The 25,807-nt window shown below is 39.6% G+C and overlaps 1 long non-coding RNA gene across 1 annotated transcript; it reads right to left on the bottom strand.

Annotated features, from left to right (window-relative positions):
• Positions 1-5,792: 5,792 nt before the first annotated feature.
• Positions 5,793-21,605, bottom strand: LOC107837189 (uncharacterized). The gene is made up of 2 exons (XR_001663191.1): positions 21,322-21,605; positions 5,793-6,619 (listed from the first exon to the last, which is right to left on the bottom strand). It is a non-coding gene; the product is annotated as an uncharacterized LOC107837189 (long non-coding RNA).
• Positions 21,606-25,807: the final 4,202 nt, after the last annotated feature.

Below are 25,807 nucleotides of genomic sequence, written 5' to 3'. Positions count from 1 at the left end.
GTCTAATATAGACAGGGTATTAAAAATTAGGGGAAACTCATGTTGTTCCTCTCCACAGAAGTTTTTCGTAAAAGGCGAAAGATTTATACAATTTGAAGACAAACATAAGTGTAATATCTTTAGGGCTCCACAGGCCTTTATACTCAGACATACAATTCACAGTGATGGTGACAAACAGTCGACGATAATAAAAAAAAAAAAAAAAATTGAATTAGAACTCCAACAAACTACAGGAGGGTTAAAAATAATATTAACGGATACCAATATCACCACTGAACTCTCTAGTAAATCGTTCTACGAACTTTACCGTGAATAAATCGTAAACCCCATCGCGTGGTGCATTATGGGTATTGCTCTGTTTTCATCATGGTTACATAGTGCCTAAACAGTTTGAGCGTTTTAAGCGTAGTGAAATGATAATAAAGATGTTATCCATTACGGAAGAGCATTGGATTTACAAAAGACTTATGTAGACAACCTAAAACTGTGTTTTAAAAAAATGTTGATTCAAAGTATTAAATTGACAGTGGACATTTATGTAGATCATTTAAGATTATAGGTTGGTTGTACCTTCTGACATACATAAGTAAAACCTAGATAATTTGATTGGAGAAAATCTGCAATTCTTTTCCATTTATTTATATAAAAAATACAATTTATTACTGAATAACTGCATATCTATAGGATCAGTTAACACAGTTAGATCAGGTGAGCTTATTTCTTTACTATCAGAAATAGAAGCTCACCTGGAGTGAGCCCAAAATAGGTAATTAGAGTATATTTTTAAAGTTAGATCATTAAAACATGATCAAATATTATTTTCTGAGACTTTTTATCTGAAGCTTTTTGTCTTTCCTATTGCAGTGTGTGTCCAGTGGCATTTTTAATATCTACAGTTCTTTTCAGAAATGTACCTGTTTTTTTTCTTCTCTGCACTATTTCAGTATATTTTTCACAAATTAAATTGTATATTGTTCTATTACATTCCTATAAGTATTTCTTTTCAGAATTAAGTGATTTGTTTTTGCAAGTATAGAATTTATCAAAAACATTTAAGTAAACTTTTAAGGAAAACAAATTTTGAAAGTTTTCTGCTCATATTACACAAAAATTATCTTTATGTGAAAACACTACCATATGCATATTCAGCTTCTGAAAAAGTTAAGATGATGGGAAGTCAAGATATAGAAAACATTGTGTTATGTATAATGTAAAAAAAAAAAAATCTTTATTTCATTGTGACTGAACCCTCTAGCCCCCCAAAATAAATATTATTCATATATTTATTTGAAAGAGTTTGTGGCACTAGTGGCCTCTTTTCACAGTAAACAATCAGAAAAATGGGAAGAGCGGGAAGGAGAGTATCAAATGGTCCCAAAGGAGGGAATCATGTTTAAATAAAATATTAAGACACCTTAAATTTTTTATGATTTATGATGTATGCAATTTGTCTTAGAAAATGGAACTCATGATGCATTCAATGTAAGAATTCTGCCTCTGAAAGTTGAACGTCTGTAAAGACCTTCGAGTTAAGGATCCAATTAGACTTCAGCGAAAATGAATTGTAAAAGTTGCAGGTACAATTGGTTTATTGGCACTTTTGATGGTTTACACCTCATTAAACCAACAGCACACAGAGTACTGTGACTGAACATGTTCCATTAGAAATTAAGGAAACAAATTAATGAAAAATATTTTTGTTTTTTGTGCATATTGTGGCATCTAGCACTCAAATACCTTCTGGTTTTCCAACTAGCAAACAGAATGCTTTCAGTATGGGGGAACTGAGCTACAACGTCCAGGTCAAACTGAACAGAAGCAACATTGTTGTGCAGAGTGACCAGGCTAACTGCTTCTAGTAACACACACTGAAGGCATGAAGAAACACCCTCACATATAGAGATTGTGCAGTTCTGTGTGCGTGATTGGTTTAATATTAACATATCAGGCAATTTACTTCTGCAGCTTTTATAATTTTCCCAATAAAAGTCCAATAAATGCCTATTGGAATGTTTCATTTGTACTGGGAAGTTTGACTTTCCAAGTTCCAAACTGGAAAAAAAAACAAAAAAACAAAAACAAAACACGAACACCTGAAAGTGAGAGTTACCCAGCCAACCCCGAGTTCAGTGTCAGGCAATGCAGCCATATTGAATTTAAGACTTGGAAAGTCAAATTTCCCAGCACAGACAAAACATTCCAACGGATATTTAATTCGGTTCAAGTTTTTATTCGCAAAATTTGACACGGAATAAAAAAGGAACAAGGAGCTACATGAAATCTATCATGGCGTTTATTGAGTGAAGGTAGCACCTAGATTCAGATACCTCTTGTGCAAATTATTTCAGGCAAAGCATTTCCTTTTTCAGTTTCACTCTAATTAGCAGTGTGCTCCTCATCCTTGTGTTGCTTTTCCTCAGTAGCAGAGCGATTCTTCTTCGCGTACCCTGCTCATCAGATGAAAGCGTTTAGGAGAACCTACAGGACCATTGTCAGAACATGCCAGGCCTTCAGTGCAGAAACTTCAAGATACAGGTAAACTCTCAAAGCACAGATAAAGTGGCAGATAAGGTTTCTGATGTTTGACAGTGTAATCACGAGAACACTATGCCATTATCCAGTTGAAATGCCTTTGTTTGCTATGTTTCTGAGTCTATCTCGCGTCTTTATCTTTATGCATAAAGGAGGGCTTTAAGGAATCCAAAGCTGGCCTGCAGCTGCACATCTGCGTGCAAGTAAAGGTCTTTCTTGAAATAAATGACAGTGCTTTCAGAACATGGTTGAAGCCCTTTTGAAACTAAGGTACCCTGTGGAGGTTTGACCACTGGAAGTGCCAAGCTGCAATAATTTAATGTGAAGTCTGGTTCAGCTGGTGTTATTACAAAAACTGATGGATGCCGGCTAGCACGCAACGTTGTCAGAGCAATGCACACTGTGGGAAACCTTTCGTTTCATGAAACGTCGGTGGCTGTTACTTGTGACAAACAAACAGAGTAAGAAGGAGCCGTAGTATGGATGTAAACAACCCACAGTTTGAGATTTTCCAAAATAGATCTTTCATAACCTCAGCCAACTAAAAGCACTATCGTACATCTTTGATGGTATCCAGAACTGGGTGCAGATGTGAATGCAGCCTGGACACATTTGGGATGGTTAAACATAAGATCGCAGAAACCACTGCAGAAAAAAGAACGATCCACATATGTCTGCACTGTTCAGACAAAAAAAATCTACCGTAGGCCAGAGCTCTAACTCTGCTAGCAAACTTGATTTTCTTACAGCTATCATCTTGATTTGCAATTCCTGCAAGCATAAAAAGAAGTGTTTTTGTACCAGTTTCCGAGGATTTATTGCTGACAACCTTATATTTTCGTTATTTCAGATAGTTGTGACATTACACAACTATGTATCTAGCTAGCGCTTCTGTCGTTATTACACAAATGGACACTACTGCTTTTTTAAAATCACTCTGGGAATCTTTGTTCCCAAGCAAGTGCAAAGCTAAGAGTCTTTGTTTTGTAAAAATACATTATTTTAAATGCAATGGACTAGAGATAAAGAACAAAAAGTCTGCTTCTGTGAAAGTCAGTAGATTTAAATCAGTTTCCAACAGAGAGTCATATCATCTTTCTTAGACGTCATCAATATTAACAGATAAACTCCTACTACTACTAATGTTTTGGATGTAATTTGCATTAAACCACGAGCAAAAACTCTACTGAGCTGTTTTAATTATTATTCAAAGACTTAGATATAATCCAAGCTCCAGGTTGCAAAAAATCAACAGGAACACATTCTTAAAATAGAACTATGACTCGGAAGGCTGGAGACGTCTCACCAATCACAGTTTTTAAATGCAATGTGGCCGTCGTTCACATAAAATCCACAGCTGCAGAAAAATAAATGCTTAATGTCTCTGATTACTTTCACTTTGACTGAAATTGTTGCAACAATGTTTAAATCCATGAAATTGGTAAAAAAAAAAAAAAAAAAAAAAACTAAAATACTCTCGGACTGCACTGGGCTTCTAAATTTTAGATTGATCCCTGAATAAGGCAGCCAGGAAATCCCAGTAGCTCCATGGTTGGCAGCTGTTAAGTTGGGTGTGATGCATTTTCAGATCAAAGTTACACCTTTCCAAGTAAATAGCTAGAAGGATTAGTTTTTAAAGTTTATCTAAGCCTGAGATGAGTGAGTCAGCTCCCTCAGAGGGCAGATCCTTACCACAAGAAAAATGTGTAATCTATTTTTTCATAAGCAGTCCAACATTTGGATCATTCTTGTCAAGTGTATTTGGACACAGTCTTATCGGGAATAAGTTGTACACAGTTTAGTTTTTTTTTTTTTTTTTGCATCTCTTGAGCTCTTGGGAACCAGAATAACTCATTGTTTCTCACTAAAACCTCTAAAAGCTTTGTGGCATTTTGCTTAGTCGTCTGCTAAGCCCCTGTTCACGCTGGACAAACAAACCACTAACGCCCACAAAAGTCTTATCTTTTGTCTTCACTGGGAATGGTGCAATCAGCATTCAATCCTGGGTCAAATGACTCTTCCGTTGTCACAGCTGTTTGTCTGTTCACCTTTGATTTTCAGTAGATGTACAAACAAGTTTTGATCCTTTATAGGGTTAATGCTGTTGGCTTGTAAAGACTTGTGGCTATTATCTCTAACCTAATGCACTAACTGCGCCCGTTTTCACTCAAGCATCCACGAGACATTATTATTCATTCAGTGTTGCATCTCAAGGGAATAAAGAAGAAAGATAAAAGAGTAGCTGCTGGGGGTTGGGCTCATTTTTTCAGTTAAGATAAAATTTAAAGGAATTTAACAGTAATTTAGGCATGTATGTGCAAACATCTTTAATATTTACTTTACCTAGTGCAGTGCTTCACCCAAGTGTTTATTATCTTTGGAGCTTTTCCAATTAGTTTTTTTTTGTTGTTGTTGCTGTTGTCAAATTACAACCACAAATTTTAAGGATTTTTTTGAGATAATTCGACATAAAGGAGTGTTTAATTGTTACACTGAGAGAAAGGATTAATGGTTTCAATACATGCCAATATTTCTAAAAAAGTAAAAATCTGAAAAGGAAGCTAGTCAGAGGTGATGTAGTAGTAGACAGAGCTAAATAAAGGGCAATACTGGAAGGAAACCTGTTGGAGTCTGCAAAAGACTTTAAGCTGGGGCAGATTTTTACTTTTCAGTGAGACGGTGACAAACGTCACCAAGTTCTGATCTAAATCCAATTGAGAATCTGTCGCGATTTAAAAATGAATGTTTTGCTAGAGCTCTCCATCTAACTGGGCTTAAAATATTTTGTGAAGAGGAACGGACAACAGATTTTGGGCTCTAGATCTGCAGAGCAATAAGTTACTCTAAGTATTGATACAAGAATGACTGGATAGAAATCCAACCAAGCCACATTTTTCAAATGTTCCTTCAGATGACAGTTCTGCACATCTGTGTCGATTTTTCGAGTTATGACTGGTGTTTGGTTGTAATATGGGAATATCTGCAAAAGATGAACGTTTTTTAACAAGGCATTCTGCAAGTATAGGCGTTTCTTTCTTGTTGTGTTTACCGTAATGCTTCCTGCTACTTTAGGAGTGACACTTTATTGTTTTGCAATCCATTGGCAATACTTTCACTTGGCTTTGTCCTTGCGTTAATGCTTTTGATCCAGGACATGTTTAGAGATAAATAGGTTTTCAAATTGCTTCCTCTTCCTTCACTTTTAGCGGGTGCAGTTTTGAGCAGCTGCCAACTTGCGCGGTGAAACACTCTGGCGTCTCTTATATGAAGCCAAATTTTATTTAACTTCTTTGTTTGTTGAAGTTTTGTGAAAAACACATTCCATCAGGACAACAAAGCTTTAATTTGCTAAAAAAAGAAAGAAAAAAACTGTTGAGCAGATTTGAAACCAGATACTGTTCTGGCAGATGCATCGCATGATCCTGATCTGCCTGTTGCTGTGTGCTGCATGGTGAGGAGAAGTATGTTGGAAACATGTTCACCATCAGGGTTCATTGGTTTCAGATGCAAAAATGTGAGCATTTTTTTTTTTTTTAAGTACCATATAGGCTGTGAAGCTTAAAAAGTTGCACCCTGGGATGCAAATGGACATCTATGTTCATTTCATCCATGGAGCAGCGAATGGGTAAATAGAGATCATGGTCCCCTTGGTACCACAAAGACTGCTTTGTAGGACTGATCAGATTCCTGATCAGTCCAGGACACTAAGCAGTCGCATTCCTGGAGAGAACCCCCCATGGAAAAAATAAAAAAAATGTCATTTAAAGTGTCTGGCCACCTCCTTACTGGCTTTGATATTCAAATGAAATATGGTCCTGTACAAACAGACGCCTTGGCCGAGGAAAAGGGAGTAGAGTAAATCAGATAGGATTTCTCCCAGATGAAAAGAGCGTCTGACATTTTCACAGAGAGCACTGAGGGACCCTGAAGCAATGTTGGTTCGGTGTCATGGTGTGGAGTTATAGCTGTGCGGAAAAGGTTAGTGTTTTCACCCCTGCTCTCCTGGATAAACGGCTACGGCCCAGCATGGAGCGAGCAGGCGAGATGAGAGTACGGAGAAAATGAGTGGGTACGTCGGTCACATTGCCTAAAAGGAAAAAAAAAAAAAAGTTCAGTCCACCCAGTATCATTCCCCTTTTATTGTCACACTGATCCCTGTGCCATCCTTTTAGTTTTGGATGAGACACAAAACCAGTTCTGTTTAATTAAACCTTAAACTAACAGCTTTATGTTTTTTTTTTTTTTCCATTGGCAAGCTGGTGGAACTTATGTTTCCAATGAGTGTTTAAAATGTTGAGGAACGAAAGAAAGATTTCCCTTGTGGTCAAATCATACATCAGCAGATGAGGCGGAATCAGACATCTTGCATTTACTGAGTTTCATTTGAATCTCAAACAGTCGGTGAACGTCCATTTTTGAGCTTGGTTTTGTTTCAAATCGGTCAGTTCTACAACAGAGCGCAGAAAAAATATCTATTACGAGAGTATATGATTGTCTCAGGATACTGCATCTTCTGTACAAACAGAACTAATTATCAGCGTAATCACTGTAAATTGGATCTAATTAAAAACTCCACGCAGACTCTTACTTCAGTTCTAGACTTGTCCTCTACTACCAAAAAGTTCTCGACTCAAACTTTCATTCTCATGCAGACGGAATCTGGATGTGCCGCATCCAAATTGATGTGCACAGTCTGGTATGCAATTAAGGCATAGCTGTCACTAAGAGGCTTTCCTGGGTGATTAACTCATAAGGCCTTGTTGCATCCAAGGAAGTCAACTGAACACAATTAGCCTATTTCGAGGGGAATGAGTCTGGTCAAAGGCCCCCAGATGCTGTAAAATGAGACAAGAAGAAAGAAACGTGTCAAAGCAAGACAAGTGGAAACAGGAATCCAGGGACCGCAGAGTGGGGATCAAGGTCCGGATGGACACTTTTGTCTAATGTTAGGTAAAACCCCCCCCCTTTTTTTTTTTTTCTAAGTGAGAAGCATGTTTTTCTGTCCGAGTTTCAACAAGATCACCCCATCACCGCCCTCCATCCACCCAGTCTTCTCACACACAATCTTCCTCTTACCTATTCTGGTTGACTTGCTAAAACACACCGGCTTCTTAAACAAATTCATTGCTCTTTGAAGAGGCTCTTATCCCTGTTTTTCCTCTTCTTAGCCCACTGAGAATGCTGGCTTCAATCCGCTTTCTCTCACACACATACCAAGCTTTACGCAAAAGGACACACACACACACACACACACACACACACGCAAGATCACATGCCTCCTTGCAACTGTCTGCCTCAGGTGTTAGCAGGCTAATCATACATTTTGACTCATTACATACAAAACAAAATCCACCCAAAAGCAAAGTTTTCAGCCATTCAAATGCACTTTCCATTATCGCATCGCATTCTGGCAATTTTTGAGTTCAGAGCACCTCATAAAGTTTTAGTGAGTTGTGTTTTCTTCACCTATGATTATAACAGGTCGCCCCTTTAATGTGCACCAGCGCTGAGGTGAAAGTAAGAGCAGAAAGATGAAAGGACCAACTGGATTTCCATCATGATCAGTGTCAAGTGCACAGAGTGGGAAAAAAACAAAAAAACAACAAAAAAAAAACAAGCTCTGACCTAAAATTTGTGTCTCCATCTGTTTAAAATGTGAGAATCTGCTTCACCTGTAGGAGCGAGAACCTGGCGACACGCAAACAAAGACAGACACACCACATAAACGAGTGATTCATTGGGTCTTTGAAGGATCTTTTTAATTGGAAGCAGGAGTCCTTCATGCTGTGATGATTAGTCCTGCGCTGCCCAGATCGGTTTCCCACCATGGCTCTTTTACTTCTTCCTTGTGCGTGTTGCTATGGCACCTGTAACGGCATTCTGACACAGACCAGATGGTTTCCAGTTGTCCACAGTTGATTTTAGTAAAAAAGACTGTCGACAGGTGGCCATCTGATTTATGAGCTCGCTACTGCCATTACAGGAGCTACTGCTTTCGTCTAAGTTATGCTGGAATAAGAACATTTTCCTCCTGTTCGGTGTCAATGTTTCTCATTCCCAGACACACCCTGCAGCCCTGAAACATGAATGGATTTACTTAAACTGTTTAGACCTGTTCTGAATCATGCCATCTGGAAACAGTATCTAACTTTATAAAGTCTCTCTAACCAGCAAAGAAGACAGCGAAAGCTCTGGGAAGCACGTTACAGAAGTGAAACCCCATTAGGACATTGTCCTTAACCTACACCGTCAGGTTGTGCAGACCGAGAACTAACATTGAACAAACAATCCCACAATCAACATGGTAAAACGTGGCTGTGAGGAAATCCTGGTCAGAATTAATGGGATTCTTGAAGGTGTAACATACCTAAAACTCACAAGACGAGATGAGACACAATGCCGAGTTCACGAGAACAAGACGGGATGACATTTTGACATTATGTTCAGGGAAACTTTAATGATCAGAAAAAGATTGACTGTTGGGCATTGCTTCAACATTTCCCATTTCCCAGTTGTGATGCTTTATGCCTCTTTCAGCATCTAAGCAACTTGCAAGTGCTTAAAGATTGCTTGTACCTGTTTTGTCACTTTTTTTTTACCATTTATCGTTCCTACAGAGAACCCAGAATTTGTCAAACAATTGTTCTGAAAGTAGTAGGGGCATCTTCTATTGCAACTTCATCATCCAAAGCCACGCTGACCTCAACAGGCTAGAACAAGATCTCGCTACACCTCCACAGGGCAGTGAAATGCAGACATAGAAAATATAATGGTTTTGATCAAAGCATATTCATAAATGGTCCAGTCAAACCTCAAACCTGAATCTAATTAAGAACGTCTGCAAGACGTACGATGTCCATTCAGCACAACTGAGCTAGGGCTATTAATCAAACCAAAGGGTGCTGTGGTAATGCAGGGGCAAAGCACGACCCACATATGAAAGCTTTAGTCCTTGTGGTGGTGGTCCCAGGTTCGATTCCCAGCCTGGCGACATTTGCCACATTTCTTTCCCCTTCCCTCATTACCCTCTTTCCTGTTGGTCTACTTTCAAATAAAGGTCACTAGAGCCAACAAAACCTTTTAAAAAAATCAAACAAGGATATACATTTCTGTCTCAGCTGTGGAGACACACTCCAAAGACTTGCATCAGAAAAATGGGGGAAAAGTGTTTCTTTTAAACTCAGGAGAGCCGAATACAAACGTTTGCACAATGCATATCGAACTAACAAGAAAAAGAAATTTGACACTCTCCCTGACAGATGCAAAGCATTAGCTTTATTCTTTCTGTCAAAGCATTAAATAACTGATGTATTTTATGTTTTCTGTATTAACTACTGAGCTTGGTCATGTTCCCAACCCATCATGCACCATTGCTTCAGGCTACCTCTGTATGAGGTCTTGACACACTAGGTATCCTTCTGGATCATCTTTCAATGGGAAGAATTTGCATTGTGAAAGAGTGTATTTTACACAAGCAGCAAGCTGTCAAACCAGAAAAAAAAACAAAAAAAACAATGCTAAGTGCCAAAAACTGTAGGATCTGATAGCAAAATTATCCGCTGGCAAATATTCAAATGCCATCTTGGTGTAGAAATAAATCATTTCACAATGCAGGAAAAACAAACAGCTCTGGTTTTATTATCTATGGTGATTAAAAAAATAGATCAGATTTGAAACTATGTGCACAGCAAGCTTTCACTCTCCCTGCCAGACATACGAACTGAACATTGTGGATGAAATCCCCACAGCTCATTGATTATTCCTTCTACTTTGCACTTTTGAAGTTGCACAAAAACAGGAAACATTCATACTTTCCTATCTCTGCTAGCAGAATATCATGGCACCGACAACAGAGGGCTGCTTGTGCCAAGGGATGCCCGCCTCCTCCTCCTCAAAAAAAAAAAACAAGACAGCATTTGAATGAGTCATCAGCTGGAATGGTTTGCTAGCTATATCTGGAGGCTGAACTGATCAGAGCTGTGGGAGCGATCCAATTTTTTATGTTGCTTGGAAGGAGTTCAATCGAAAGGTGTCGGCAGTGCCTTGAAATATTCACAACTATTGCACTTTTCCACATTTCGCCGTGTTACAACCACAACACTGTGTGTATTTTATTGGGATTTTACATGACAGACCAACACAAAAATGGCATCTGACAGTGATGTAGGAGGAGAATTGTACATGGTTAATGTAATACCACCACAGACAATCCTGTTCAATAAACCTGCTTCAGATACCTTTTCAAATAATAAATAGAGTCCACTTGTATTTAATTAATTCCCCGTATAAGTCTAACTGGTCGATGAAGGCCTCAGAGGTTTGTTAGAGAATATTAGTGAAGAAACAGAATTATGAAGACCAAGGAACACAGCAGACAGGCCGGGAATAAAGCTGTGGTGAGCTTTAAATAAGGGTTGGGTTATAAAAACAATATTTTACACTTTGGACATGATCATCTAAAATTAGAAAGGGTTTAATTCAATTGCAAATGTACTAGCACATGGGCGTCAACGTAAAACTGACAGTTTGAGTTACGAGAGCATTAATCAGAGACCCACCCAAGAGGTTCATGGCAACTCTGGGTGAGCTGTAAAGATTTACAACTCGGATGCAGGGACCTGCACAAATAAAGGCCTTCGTAGTGTAGTGACAAGTTTAACCAAAACTATAGAACGCCTCTTTTTCGGTTTCCTACTGACCACCGAGGGGGCACTGCATCGCAAACAGAAAGAATGTACTGTGGTCAGACGAAACCAAATCTAAACTTTCTGGCCTACTGGCAAAACTAAATATAGCACAAAACAGCTGTTTTTTTTTTTTCTTTGACTGGGAGAATAACTTAAAATCATACAGCTACAGCTGCTAGTGAAACAATTTGCCCAAAGTCCAGACCTAAATTTAATCAAGAATCTGTCACAAGACTTGACAACTGATATTTACAGTTTCTCAATCCAGTCTGCATGTTATTGTTCTACTTTGAAAAGAGCAATTGTAAAAAAAAAAAAAATAGAGACACACCTCCACAGAGCTAGCACACTTGGCTTTGTCTCTTATTATGCGTTGCATTTTGTTAGTCAGTCAACATACTACATCAAAGTTTTTGGCTGTAGTTTGACAATTTTTTTTCTTTTTTCTTACAAAGTCAAGGTGTATGAAACACAGTTCACATATTGGCTCTTAACCCTGCGGTCTTTCAAAGAAACCTTGAAGCTCAAGGCTGATTGTAACCCTTCCAAAGTCTCTCTCTATACTTTGTCAACCAGTCCACAAGTGAGCTATTGACAATTCCTTGTCAAGAGTTTGCAGAACATTACTAAGCAAAGTCTGGTCTGGAAAGTTTCCTTGCTATTTCGCCACGTCTCATTTCATCACACCCATTCCTATCTGGGTCTGGTGTCAGCATGTGCCAAATTTTCATTCTTTGCGAAGGGGGAGAAATTCAGGTCAAACTCAGTTGAGAAATCAGACATTTTAATGTGTTGTTGTCGTTCTTATCAGCAAACATGCCTGCGTCACACGGCCTAGCAATGCGGTGCATTTCTATGAGAAGTCAGAAGGTTTATGCACTGTTGCTCAAAGTCTTTATAAACCTGCAAACGCAAACAGAACGGCAGCATTTTTAAAAGCTGGATTTGTTTTTTTTTTTTGTTAGTTTTTTTGTTTTTTTTGGCATTACTGACACTTGCACTCCTTATTTGTGAACTGTCAGCTAACTTTGACTTTGTCACCCAGCGCCCTTTACTTCACCCTCGTTAGTCTCTGTTTTTTCCATGATTGTGCAAATGGGATCCACTGTATAGCATGTTTGTTTTTGTAGACAGGTGGAGCCCAGCAGGGGGCAGTGGTGATCATGAGGTGAAGGTTTGATCTGCTCACATGGTTTCACCGCCACCCCACCTCCAATGTGATCCGGCTTCCAGTCAGACTCCGAGACCTTGAAGATAAAATAATAAAACAGTCGCAGTTATCTGTCGGGTTCAGGGACACCTTTTTCTCAGCCTATAGGTCGACCTTGCTCCAATATTAAGCTAACTAACATCTCACATAATTAACAAAGGATTTGCTGATTGCACTTTTTCAATGCAATTATAGAAAAGGAACATTGTATAGTTTTTTTTTTCTTCCAGTCTGAGAAATCTCTACATTTATGTAGAGTCCATGCTGGGTAGCATAACCTTCGTCTCTAAGAGCTCCTTTTCCAAGGGTCATTCATGAAAACAACTTGAATCTGGCTTTTTCTTTCTCTCTCTCTTATCTGTACCCCTTTTTGTTGTATTTTTAACACTGCGTCCAATACATCTTATCTTATGAATGAGATTGTAAAACCTCAGTGTGTGGGTGTGTGTGTCTGTGCATGTGTGTCTTTAGTTTGCCTTGCCCTGGTAAAAAGTCATACAGTGAGCTGCGTTCAGTCAAGAGCTTCCCCAGTCTTTATGCATCAAGCTTAATGAGGAGACATTCAGTCAAGCAGAGTAACATAATGCAACAAAAGATTGGATGGTGAAAAGAGGCAAATTTGAAGTCCTTCCACCTTCCATTCACTGGTGCGCTCTAAGTACCGGGCAGTCAAACACAAGGCCAACTCTCTAGTCAAATTCCAGCACTGGCAAACAGGACCGAGAGGAGTCAGGGAAGAGAGCCTGCTTTTTCCCCCTCCGAGTGCTGCTTTGTCATCAGGTGGAAGCAAAGTTATATGTTTAATTCTTTCCGTTGCTTTTAAATAAGGACATTTAAAAGAGAACACCACAAAAATAGGCTATAGGTTTGTACCAGATGCCATGGTTTGGGTTTTTACCGTGACATTGCCTGTAAAACTGCGTGTCTGAACCTTGAATTCAATGAAAACTCTGGTGGATCTTTAAGCAACAAGCGGTAGCTCAAGGACCTCTCATACCCCTTCAGTGTCCCAAATTCATATTTATAGATTACTGGAGTAAAGGCATCACTGATTGAGATTACAGAACCCAACACACACTTTCAAGCCCTCGCGTTATTTCCCACTTTGACATTTTTGCACATTCTGCACTCCATGTTTTGGAAATGTGATAATTCCCCTCAAACTATGATAAAAACGGGGTGTTTGTGTCGTTATTTGGTCTCCGACAATACAGCTGATATTGCCTCTGATGAAATGGGGTGATAAGCATTTCCCAGTAGAGTCTGTAGTGTTTTACTTTTTTACGTCGAGTGATAAACTTATATATTTATCTGTGCAGTGCTAAAGTGTGGGGGAAGTCATTGAGGTCAATCCTATAAGATATCTGACTACAGTTTGTCAGCTTTGACTAACAATAGCCATAATAAGTAAATAAGGCTGCAGTGTGTGTGTCTGTGTGTGTGCTTACTTAATTGTGTTGCCTATTTAGGACATCTTCAGTTCTAATAACTTTCCTTGTTAGGACTGTGTCGGCCTTCTCAGAGCCAAAACCTGGTCTTAGTAAGGTAGAATGTTAGGAAATAGGCAAAATTAAATGATGGGTTCAGAAGGACTTTAAGACAACAAAACACAGCAAAACACAGGCATGCTTCTCTGGGATCTTCTATGACAAGGCCCAAAATTCAGATGCTTTCTCAAAATATTAAAATGGCAATGCAGGCCGAGGAAGTTCAATAAACTCATGACTGTTAGACCACAGAGGGAAAAATAGAGCTCTTGGAAATGCTTAGCAACTGATCATCACAAGTCATCTTTATCAGATGCTAAATATGACGCAAGATAAAAAATTCGAATTTGGGCATAACCAGAAATTCTCATAACCAATATCCCAAAGCGTGTTTTAAATTCATTAGATAATCCCTCGGAAACCCAAAGTAAACAACATCATCTGTTATTATTTTACTTCTTTTTTTTTTAACACAGAGAACTTTTTCCATCTGTAAAACGCAGACTACTTCTTACTACACACAAGTCACACCTTTTGAATGTAAAGTCTGAGAAATATTGAGAAACTTCTGGGAGAGGAAAAACATGTCCCAGTAGTACTTTATGTTACCAGACTGCGTGAAAAATACTTACGTATTAGCGGTGGAGCAAATGCACTTGGTGGAACATCAGATAAATCGAAAGCAGGGCGAGATGATTAGCGTAAGAGAAAAGAGGGAAAAATCCTGTTTTCCGTGCCCAAGTCTGCTTTTCATTTTTCTTTCTTTCTTTCTTTTTTTTTAAATTTTGTTCTCTAATCTTTGTTTTTCTGGAACACATTAAGACATTTGAACATTTCTTCACATGAAACTACATGATTCGTTCAGAGGGGAAGTCAATATGTGGTGCAGCTGCTGACAACTTATAGATGTCTGATTTATGGCTCCAGCTATACATTCTGCCTCTTGAAAGAATTCAGACGCCTAAGACACAACGGGGAGCATGTTGGCTTGTCGAACAGAGCCTCAACATCTCCTGTGCGAGATCCGGATTCGCACAGGAGATGTTGCGAACGTTGCAATAGTAGAGAACTACTGAGGAAAGAATCCACGACAAGTTTGCAGCAAAATATATGGTGCCTGCAGAAATATGTACAAGGTCCTGCAGCATGACTGGCTTGCTTTGATCGTTGTTGAGGGCACAGCGTGGCAATGTAACAGAGTAAGAAAAAAAAAACAACCACAAGATATATTTTTCTGTAATTCCACATATGTTGGTCAATAGACCACTCTCAATGTCAACCAAATGTTATTATGGTCCTGCAGATGAATCCATCAAACGCTCACCGCTCAATATTTGGCTAAAAGTTTGGGGCAAAACAAACTCGGTAGAGGATTTTGTTTTGTGTCACGAGACTGAAAAGTGTATGGGACGAGCTTCAACTCTACAGATGAGATGTTTTCAAGCACCAGATAGCTTAGAAGAATCTGGTTACATTACAACACATACATTTATCAAAGGCAATAACAGCATATTACTTCATGCTATATAACTGATTGTCGATCCAGACGAAGGCCTTTACATACCGAGCCACATCTACTACACGACTGTCAGAGAAGGGCGAAAAGAATAGAAAACGTCTTTGAAACTCGCCGAGAGACGTACAAAAGTTTTATTTTCTGAAGCGAAAAGGCCATCGAGGCAATCCGCACGAAACGACGAGGAGATCCCACTGGAAATGTGTTGTAGGAGGCCCCGTGACGATCTGGGGGTTTTTCCTTCAGTAGACAAGTGGAGCTTTGGGGTTGTGCAGGGACGAGTCAAACCCCGGCTGGTTATGTGAAGATGTTGCAACGGGAATGTCTCGTGACTGAGTGTGATTGTCTGGTCGGTGACACAGAGGTCCTACCCTCCCCTCTGCCCTTTAATTATGCTACTCCTTCCACAAACAACACCAACCTCGACTACTACGGTGGTTACCAAGTCCAGCATTAAAAAGGTGATTAAAAAAAATGGTTCTATCGCCCACAGATGTTTTTCCAATGCCTGTTTTATATAATAATGATTCATTGCGTGTATATTTATTGGTGGCAAGAAATAAACCAAAGCCAAAGTAAACAGATTACTTTTTTTTTTATTTTATTCTTTTCGAGGTCTGAATGATTCGGTCTCACGGCAAAGCTCGATCTCAAACATATGTTTGATTTTGAAAGAAACAAACGTGCTGATTCTCATAACACAAAATCTCAGGGAAGTATTTGGAAAAGGACGCAAGCCAATGTTTTGATAAATCAACCAATACGTGCCAAAAATATAGAAAATATTTTATGCAGTTTTGCAATTAAAACGTAAATGACTCGCATAAGAGTTGAAGTGGGGCGGGGGGAATGGATAAAACTGTGAAAATTCACAAAAATTGATGTGGATCCCAATTTTTTTTTCTTTCTCTCTCTTATGTCAATTTTTGGTTGCGAGGGAGGGGAGGGGGGTTAAAAGAGCCGACATGCTTTCCCCCTGCCGCAGCGTTTGTTTGAGGAAACCTGTCCAACTGGCAGGAGCCCATTTACAAACGTGGGACGTTTTCTCTTTGTTGTGGCCAGCGCAATGATCCCGAGCAACCGGAGCTCGCTGGGGATCTTCCTGGGCTGTGGCCGTGAAAGAAAAGGATTCGAGATGAGAGCGAAGAGCAAAGAAAAACACTGAAGCACAGTAAAGTACCAGGAGAACATACAGAACGTCCTCTCAGCCGATCTGAGCCTTCTTCATGTCCGATAAACACCCTGCCGTCTGAGACTCTACGTTTGCTTTTACAGAAGATAAAAAGAAAAAAAAAAAAACAACACAAAAGCATCAAAGAACCAGGACCCTCATGTACTCTAGCCCATGTGTTTTATGTGCTCTTTTATAGTTTTGACCCCACAGCTGTTGGAAAGATGGGACGCAATCGCTCTCCCCGGGTTTTTTTTTTTTTTTTTAAGCGCTGTCTTTTTGCTCAAGAAACTAAATGTTTAATGCGTAAAACTGCAATGATTTAAAGCAGTTTAGGAAACAAGAATTGGATAATGCCCCCGAGCAGTTTGTAGTACTCAATGCTCACAGCAAACACATTAAAACCAGATGCAATCTGTTTTCTTTTGCTAAAATGGCACAAAACTCCCTAGAATCACTTATCCTCTTTACGGATTTACTTTACAGTTTTCTATGTTTGTTTGTTTTTGATCACCAATTTTTATTTATTTATTTATCTATTTATTTATTATTAAAGCAGATGTCAAACGAGTAGATAGAAAAAGCATTCTTCAAACGATGACTTGATTGAAAGCAATCCAAACCAATCGAGTCTCTCATGAAAAAGTGATTGTCTCATAAATCTAATAACTGGATGTGCCATTTGTTACGATAAGTGGCAATGAGAACGATCGCATTAGATAAGTAATCACTGTGTTTTTCCTCCTAATGTGGCCACTGTGTGCTCAATTTCTCTTTTTTTCCCTTATTATTGTTGCACTTCATCTGTTACATTTTAAATTGCACGACTTGAATAAACAAAGGAGAAACATCACCTTAAAAAAAAACCCCACCTTTCGATCTTTCAAATAATTTCCCTTGAGACTGACACACAGCTATGCATTGTTTATTATTAAAGCCCTACTTATTACTACATTTATCTGGATTTGTCTGCTCTGCTGTGACATTATTATCGCTACCTGGACCTCGTACGTCTCTGTTGGACATCCCTGAAACCTCCCGCCCCGCAGCCGGAATGTGGCTCTGATTATTCGACCTCTATCTCAAATGCGAGTAACCGTTGGGAGGAGCAGCAATAATGCCAAACAGATTTACATCAAATCGAACTGGAAAGGACCAAAAGTTTAATGAAGACATTTTGTTTGTCATGATCTAGAAAATCACCTTAAACTCTCACGCTGCAGGCTGCGAAGGCTGCTGTTTAAAACCCCCAACCCCGACTGCAGACGGCAGTCTCTGGAGACGGGAGGCTGTATTAGCCACATGTTGAAGGTCTCCCTTGCTCTCTTTATTTTTTTTTCCCCCGAAGTAATATCTGCGTAGCCTGAGGCGTCACAATTGTTTTACACACAGGATGTATAGAGCTTTCATGCCACCGGTAATGGGATAGTCCAGCTTCATTAAACTTGTGCATTGTCAAAATATTTGCGACTCTTTTGTTAGTGGGCGGATGCTCTAAAGTCTCCTCGGTGGGATTTGATATTTTTAAGTGCAAATATTTCTGGGGAGTTTCCCAACTAAGCCTGATGCAGTTCGGAGGGAGGTTCAACTGTAAAATCACTAACATAGCAGTGGAGTAACTATTTAAAAAAAAAAAATAGAAGACAAAACATACATTGCATCAAACTGCGCCTAGGAAAAATGAGGCAAATGGATGATTTGGTCCTTATTTTAGCTAATTATGACAGAAACATAATGCTAACGAGTCTTTCTCAAAATTTAAAATCAAGAAGAGACGATATGTGACATTGAGACCCGGATTTGGGCTAGACTTTACAATATTTTAGAGAAACTAAAGGCCAGCACATACAGTGCTTAAGGAGCATCAGTCAATTCATAAGCATAAAAAAAGACTCTTAATTTGAAGGGTTCAATAACAGTGGTTTCTGACATTGTTTGTTTTTTTTATGTACGAAGCAGATGCTAACGTCTGCGTTGCATGCTAACGCCCAGTGTGTAAATTTGTCACACATGAAAAATTTGAGCTGCTTCTGTAACCAAGTATTATCAAGTTTAAGATTACTTTATGGATCAGGGAAATTATTTTATCTAAGCAACACACACACACACACACACACAAAAAAAAGCAACAATAAAAACGGCACAAATATAAATAGAGTGAAAAACGTAAGTAAAAGTAAGTACCAGACAGTCATGCCACAGACAGCACAATACAATCATCCAAGTTTCAGAAGGTACCAGTACGAGACAAAAATAGCTACTTGGATAGTTCCAGTAAACGTTCATAAGTTCTGTGAAAGACCCTGGTAAATTCTACCAAAGTTCAAGAAAGTACCATCTGTCTGCTACCGAAGGACAGATCCTTTCTAAAGTTCCACCAGGATGCTGCCTTCTGTTTGTTCAAGACTAAGAATTTGCATCGGAAAATGATGTCACACTGAGAACTTAACAACGTTCTAGATGCTAGTTCGAAAACCAGCAAAATGTGTTCGGTGTGTTCAATATTTCATTGAAACTCACCAAAATATTATAAACTAAAAATGACATCTTCACTATGTGGAACAAACATACTGAAATAGAAACAAGGTAAAAGGTTCAGTCTGATGCAGATACTTCTAACACTTACAGTACATGCTAGGTGTCCATGTTGGATGCGGGTGTTGTGACTGACCAATAAGTTTCCTCCCTTCCACCCCCTAAAGGACCTGACTTATGACTTTAAGTGGAATGTCCCCAAATAGGTACTCAACCCCAAAAGAAACACCAACTAAATAATACATTAAAAAAGAAATTATTTTCCCAAGTTGGAAAAATAATTACAAATTCTGTCTTGACACAAACCAGAAGATTCATTTTTTGTATGCATCTGTTTGTAAATACGCATCTGTGTTTGCAAAATCATCCCTTAGACACACAAACGCTCCCGAGAACCATTTTCAGTAAACACACTTGGATGTGCAGCCTCAAGTGCAACTCCGCGATAAAAGAAAGGCAGAAGAAACCGTTTGCGTCATCTGAGCTGTACTTCATTTAATACAGGCCAAACTCAGAGCTGTTTCTCTGTTTTAAAGCGTACATTTCCGACAAGAAACTAACAACAGCTGCCTGTTTGGGCTGCAGGGTAGAAGGACCATCTGGCTTTTCTTCAGTGCGCCGTCCAAAAACAAGCATCATCTGAACCTTTCAGCTTATTCCAGAGTCCCACCTAAAAGCAATCGATACTTTATAAAGTTTGTTTCATGCACCAAATGCCTGACTAGGTGCAGGATTTAGAGGTTGGACGAGTCGACGTCGGTTCTGTCCTCGGCGATGACTGATTGTGTTTTACGTAAGTACTTGCAATGACCTGACAAAACAGATTTTTCCAAGAAGATGACAGATGAAGAACTGGGTGGGGCATGCCAGAGAGTCTGAATTGCATAAGCCATGTGCAATCAATTTACCAAATGGCTACTGGCTAATGTGCCGCATGTTGCATGTCACAGCCTCTTTTACATCCAGCCCACTGATCGGCGTCGCCCTGCATGTTGAAGCTTCTGACCTGGCAGCTTTTCGCTCTCGTAAAAACTCTGCCTGACATCGTCTGGAAAAGTAGTCCAAGCTGCATTCTGAAAATCTGACAGAGTCTACCCCTGTCATCGCTGGCTTGTCGATTCATCAGGCAAAGCCAGAGAGACGCTGCCAGGAGACAGTTGGAGCAGCCTGTTGCACATCGAGGGCGAGCCGGCCTGGAGCAGCAGGTTGGTGCGATGAATTTAACCGTACTCTGAATTAAAGGTCAGCAGTATACAATAAATTTAATTTAGAATGTTTCTAATTGCACAATGCAGTAATTTGTCTCCTAGGTGAGGCTGTCCAATATACGATGATATACCGGATTATCATTCAGTACCAGATCACTCCTCCCCTGCACCTCCTCCACACAGCTCCTGCAGACTAGTGGCAGCAGCAATTAGCAAACAACGGATGGGACTTTACATCTGTTGAGCTTATTGTGGGCACTCCTTCTCCGTCAGACTCTCCTAAGAACAGTTGCAAACCACATCATGGAGAAACACTGTTGTGAAGGCAGAACGGAGCTTCTTAAAGAGACAGAGGCCAAACTCAAGGCGTCAAATTGTGCAAGTCAGATTTATTTTTGCTATGTTTGAGATATAGCGCACTTTTATGACAACCGAAAGTAACGTGGTTACTTGATTGTTCCGTAAAATAGTATTTGGTACATATACACTATAGCGCCCCTTTAAAAAAAACAAAAAAAAAACAACTGATCCGACCTGTTCTCCTGAGTGGTAGTTGTGCAAATGAGCCCAGATTGAAAACATCTGTATTGTTTGGTAACTCTCAGCCCCGCCGTGTTATCTAACGGACCAACGTGCCAACAAACATCGATCCTTTTTAAAGATACTTAACGTGAGCTGGAGCGTTACATAAAAGTGGTCTCTGATCAGTTCGCTCAGATATGTGCCAGTAACAAGTAAACTCACTCTCTGCCTGTCAAGCCAAAGACCCGTGGAGCTGTCTGCTACAGGACGAGCATTTGTTCCCGTAGTGTTTGTGCTTTGAAAAAGATTTTGTCCAGACACGGCGAGCCAGGAAAGCTTATTTTATCAAGCTGATGTTTTACATCATTGAAAAGCCACATGTTTATATCGTTTATATAACAGCTCGGTAGACGCTGCACAACGGTCTGTCCCACATGGGTGTAATTTTCTTACCTCATTCGCAACACGTGGTGGAGTCCCATCAGTGAGTTGAGGAGTAATGAAAATCACAATAACCCAAAGCATATATCCCCATTGACTTATTAAGGCGTACGTTCAAGGATGTTTGTGTTGCACAAACGCTGCGTTATTAAATCAGTTTGAGACGAAGCAAAAGTTTAAAGGGTCCTCGGGGCACACGTCTGGGAGACCCAGGTTTCACAATTAGCTTTTAAGGACGTCAAAAAGGCTGCTTAGGTCTGCAGTCTTTTCATCCCGAGATGAGATCCCGGTGAATCCCCTTCCAGCAGAGTGGACTCTGTGGGCTGGGGGCCCTGCTGGAAATTAAATTACCTTTTTTTTTTTTTTTTCCCCCCAAGAAAAATGGCAGTCATGTAAAAAGCAAAGTAAGAATAACAGCACTCGTTAAGATTGTTAAAGATAGTGTTAATTAAGAGGCACATGCTCTCGTCAGGTTTTTGTCAAACACCAGCTTGTATTACATTGACTCCAACACGCCGAGGGAGTAGTTTGCCCGCATGGTGCGGAAAGGAAAATATAGTTTTCACGGATGTTACTCTAACTTCATGCCTGTCGCACAGGGGCGGCTGTTTGACCTCAGCAAACCTCAGAGACCCTGAAACACATGCACTGTGTAATGAATGTGCAGTCATGCTTCATCGTGTTCGCGCTGTTTCTGTAATTGAATTGTCGAAACCGATTTGAGAGTTTTTATCTGAAATTAACAGCTGCTGGGGAACTGGAAGAAACGCTTTTGTTGTGGGTCCAGCGTTATTAGAGGTCAAGTAGCCAACGCGGATCCGTTGCCTTGAAATTTGGCTCAGACCTCCAGAGTGCCCAGATGGTGTTTGAGCTTAGACTGAAAGTTTTATATGAAACTTGTGTAATCAAAGTTTTCTGGGATTAACTTTGAAATGTTCCTAAAAATATATATATTTTTGGCAATACTGAACTGCCTCGACGGACTCTGTTATCTAATCAGGGGGTTTCCAAAAGCCATTCGTTGCACTGCATATTTGCAGATCAAAAAGGATGTGAGAGTTTGTGTCATTTACGCTTCACTACAATTTTATCCAGAGACAATTATGAACAAAATCTCTACTTCAAAATCCAAAGATACTTTGTGTCACATAAAATAAAATAAGTGAGATATAAGAAAGTTTGTAGCAACATGTGAGCCGGTCCAAGGATCCATTTGGAGTGTAAGAGTCAGTTTTGTCCTGTTTGTCTCCCAGCCTCCCAAGATTTGTCAAGGGTGTACCCTCTTCTCCAACCCCGTCACCACAATTGATATTAGTCTGATAGATATAAAACTTTTGCAGTCCACAGATGGAAGTGGCCCCTGTAAGCATGTCACGCCACACATCGCCCTATAAATTGTTTGACATTAGTTTCCATTTTCAGCCACTTTTTGTAACAGTTTTGATACATAGTTTATGGCTGCTGTTTATGTTCTGCTGTTTTGGGTGGTGATAAACATCCCGACTTGTGTACCGCAGCACACATATGGCCCCAATCAACACGAGAAGACCAGCAGCGTGGCGTCTTTGTGCAGGTTGAGGTCTATTTTGCGTCTGCTCGACTCAACAAAACTAATGTTGCTTTACTGCAACGCTACGTAATCCTAACGTAACAATAATGAAACGAGCAAAGTCAAAGTGTGTGGTTACATTCATGTAAGTAAAAGAGAAAGACTACGTCACAATGAAGCTAACTTTGCAACTCTTCTGCTACTGCTTCTCCTAATTACTTAGATTTTCTATGAAGCAACAGTGACTGAAGCAGGGGTATAAATGATCATTTCACTTTGACGAAATCCCGATTTATCAATTTAGTTTTTTCCCCTGCTAATTAAGGTCACAAGGCAGGGTTAATGTATACCTCTGAGTTTGCAACAGAGGACATCACTGACCCAAATTTACATGTGAATGTAAGTGGGAGACGGCGTGCACCTATACTTAAATCAACTTCCAATCTTCTCATAAGATTGGAGGATTGATATGAGCAAGTATGGTGAATGCTTCCACGAAATCTTTATAATACGAAGGCTGCAAGTTGAGTCATCGTCATGACATCGTCATCGTCATGACATCGTCATCGTCATGACATCGTCATCGTCATGCATCGTCATGCATTTAGTGCAAAGTCATTTTTCTCCATCCTTATTGATCTTATCTGCATCAGATTTTGCACATTTCTCAGATCAGACAGATTCTGCTTTGTTTGCACCGTGGACTCCTGCTGCTGCTGCTGCTGCTATTTTGCCTTGTTTATTATCACTGTAACACACATATCCCGCAATTTTGCATTACCCTTGCAGTTATAATTTGTCATGGGGTTTGCGACTACCTCCCAAGGTGGATCAGGGGAGTAATACTGGTGGGTTGACTTTAACTGCAAGGCATGAAGGACATGTGTAGATCACAAAATTTTACAATAATCTGAAATGCAATATAGGACCTAAGTCAACACTGAACTCCTCTTTCTACCAAAGCGGATGCCTCTAACAATCACAATCTTTTGTCTACCATTTGCTCGATTCACTGAGGTATAACTTAGCTAACCCCAGTTAGTTATGTTATATTATTACAAAAAATGTTGCATTGACAAGTGATACCTAGCCATAGTTCTTAGCCTGCCCTGACATTGTTAGAGAGTAAATGCATTAATCTAAATAAAACCCAGGATAAAGGTAAAGGCAAATATTTGACATTCTTACAGCTTTTTTTTAATTATTATTATTAAAAACAGTCCAGTTATTTGGTTTCCAGTTCCTTCAGACATGAGTCCAACAGATTGTCAGGAAGAGTCAAGTTGTTTTTAAAGCAAATGAAGTGAAGAAGAACTAGATTCATGAGTTGATTCTATTCACCTATTTAGCAATGAGTGATTCAAGCTGTACATAACTTTAAAACAAAAACAAAAAAAAAACACCTGAAAATGTTTTTAATTGTGTCATCGTCTTCTGCTTGTGTTCAGAAGTCAGGAAGAATCACAAACCGAATGAGTGATCCCCTCAACTTCTGGCCAGGAACCATTAGCGCTCTCATTTACCGTCATTATGGAAGAGTCATTATGGGATGCTGTAACCACATCAAGGCAGCATATCTGTTTGAACAGATTTCAGTTTTTATGTCCAGATAAATGCAATTTGATAGTATTTAAGCCTTCGTGTCTGAGGCCAATTTGCAGTTTATCTCTGTATTTAGCCTCTTGTTTTTTTTTTCTTTCTTTCTTTTATTCTATTACAGTAATTGCAGGAAAGTAAGTCAACACTGTCTGTAAGTCACTGCAAGGGGAAGGAAATGCCAAATAAGTGTCTCCAGCAGAAAGAGTCTGTGCTTCTCAGGCGTCCTACGGATACGGTGGCCAAAATGTCTTAAACGATGGCATGCAGGAAACAGATCCCTCACGTTTTTGGATCCATATGTTTCTCTTTTGCACTTTGTAACATCTCTGATGTAAATAATTTAAAAAAAGGCTAGAAGTACTGTATCTGGCGAAACCTCTAATGTACCCAGATGTTTTCTTCCCACATTTGTTGATCAGCACTTCCAAGAGATGAGAACATGGATATCTGAGCATTCTCTATTTAATGCCTCATTTCCACCGAAGTGTACAAAATGGGTCGGTCCAGTTCTGTACACTGTTCTGTCAGATTCCGTTGTAAAAGAGCCTCACACACACAACCACCCTCTACCCATACTTGTAACTCTGTAGGACAATGATACGGTAGGGTTGTATCAGACAACAGAGTCCATTGATCGCTGTTCTGGTAAAGTATGACTAAAAAAAATAAATAAAATAAAAACAAAAGAGCTGCCTTTGACGTGAGAAAAATTGTATATGCATTTTTCACTGACAGACTGAGCAGCAAAAGCCAGAAATGTTCCAGCCTGGCCTTCTGTGAGAAGTTTTCTTAACCCATAAACGCCACAATTTACTCCAGCCCTCAACAATGTCTGGCTGGCTGCCTTGTGGCCATTCTTACCATTGCTGTATTTATTTCCTGTGAGATGCTTGTCGTAATAATTCTGTCTGAATACCATATCTCTGAGTCAAAATGCTTACTATTCATCAGTGATTTTTTTTTAAATTACGTCTTCAAGAAACCAACCATTTAAAGCGCAATACAGCAAAGTAGCTTTTTAGTTATAAGTGATGTGCTATTATACACCTTCATTGATGGTCTTCCTGATCCCTTCAGACAAAACCAAATTCTCAGAAAGGCAAAAAAAATTAATAAGACAGTACGGTGGGTTCACAGGGTGAGAGACACTGGTAAAACACTATCGGTGAGACGAAGCTGCGGCGTGATTCAGAACGTAACGCGATCCTAATGTTACGAGGCATGAGGGGAAAGCGGGCAGAGATCCTACGAGGCCAGGCCTTGTAGAAGGAAAGTGTTCAATGTGAGACTGCATCAACGTCAGTGAGAGCCACACACCGAACTTCTCTCCGTCCAAGAAGACAAATCTAG

Source organism: Poecilia formosa, unplaced genomic scaffold (assembly GCF_000485575.1).
Source record: "Poecilia formosa unplaced genomic scaffold, Poecilia_formosa-5.1.2 Scaffold122, whole genome shotgun sequence".
NCBI lineage: Eukaryota > Metazoa > Chordata > Actinopteri > Cyprinodontiformes > Poeciliidae > Poecilia > Poecilia formosa.
This window is presented reverse-complemented; position numbering and strand designations above follow the sequence as displayed.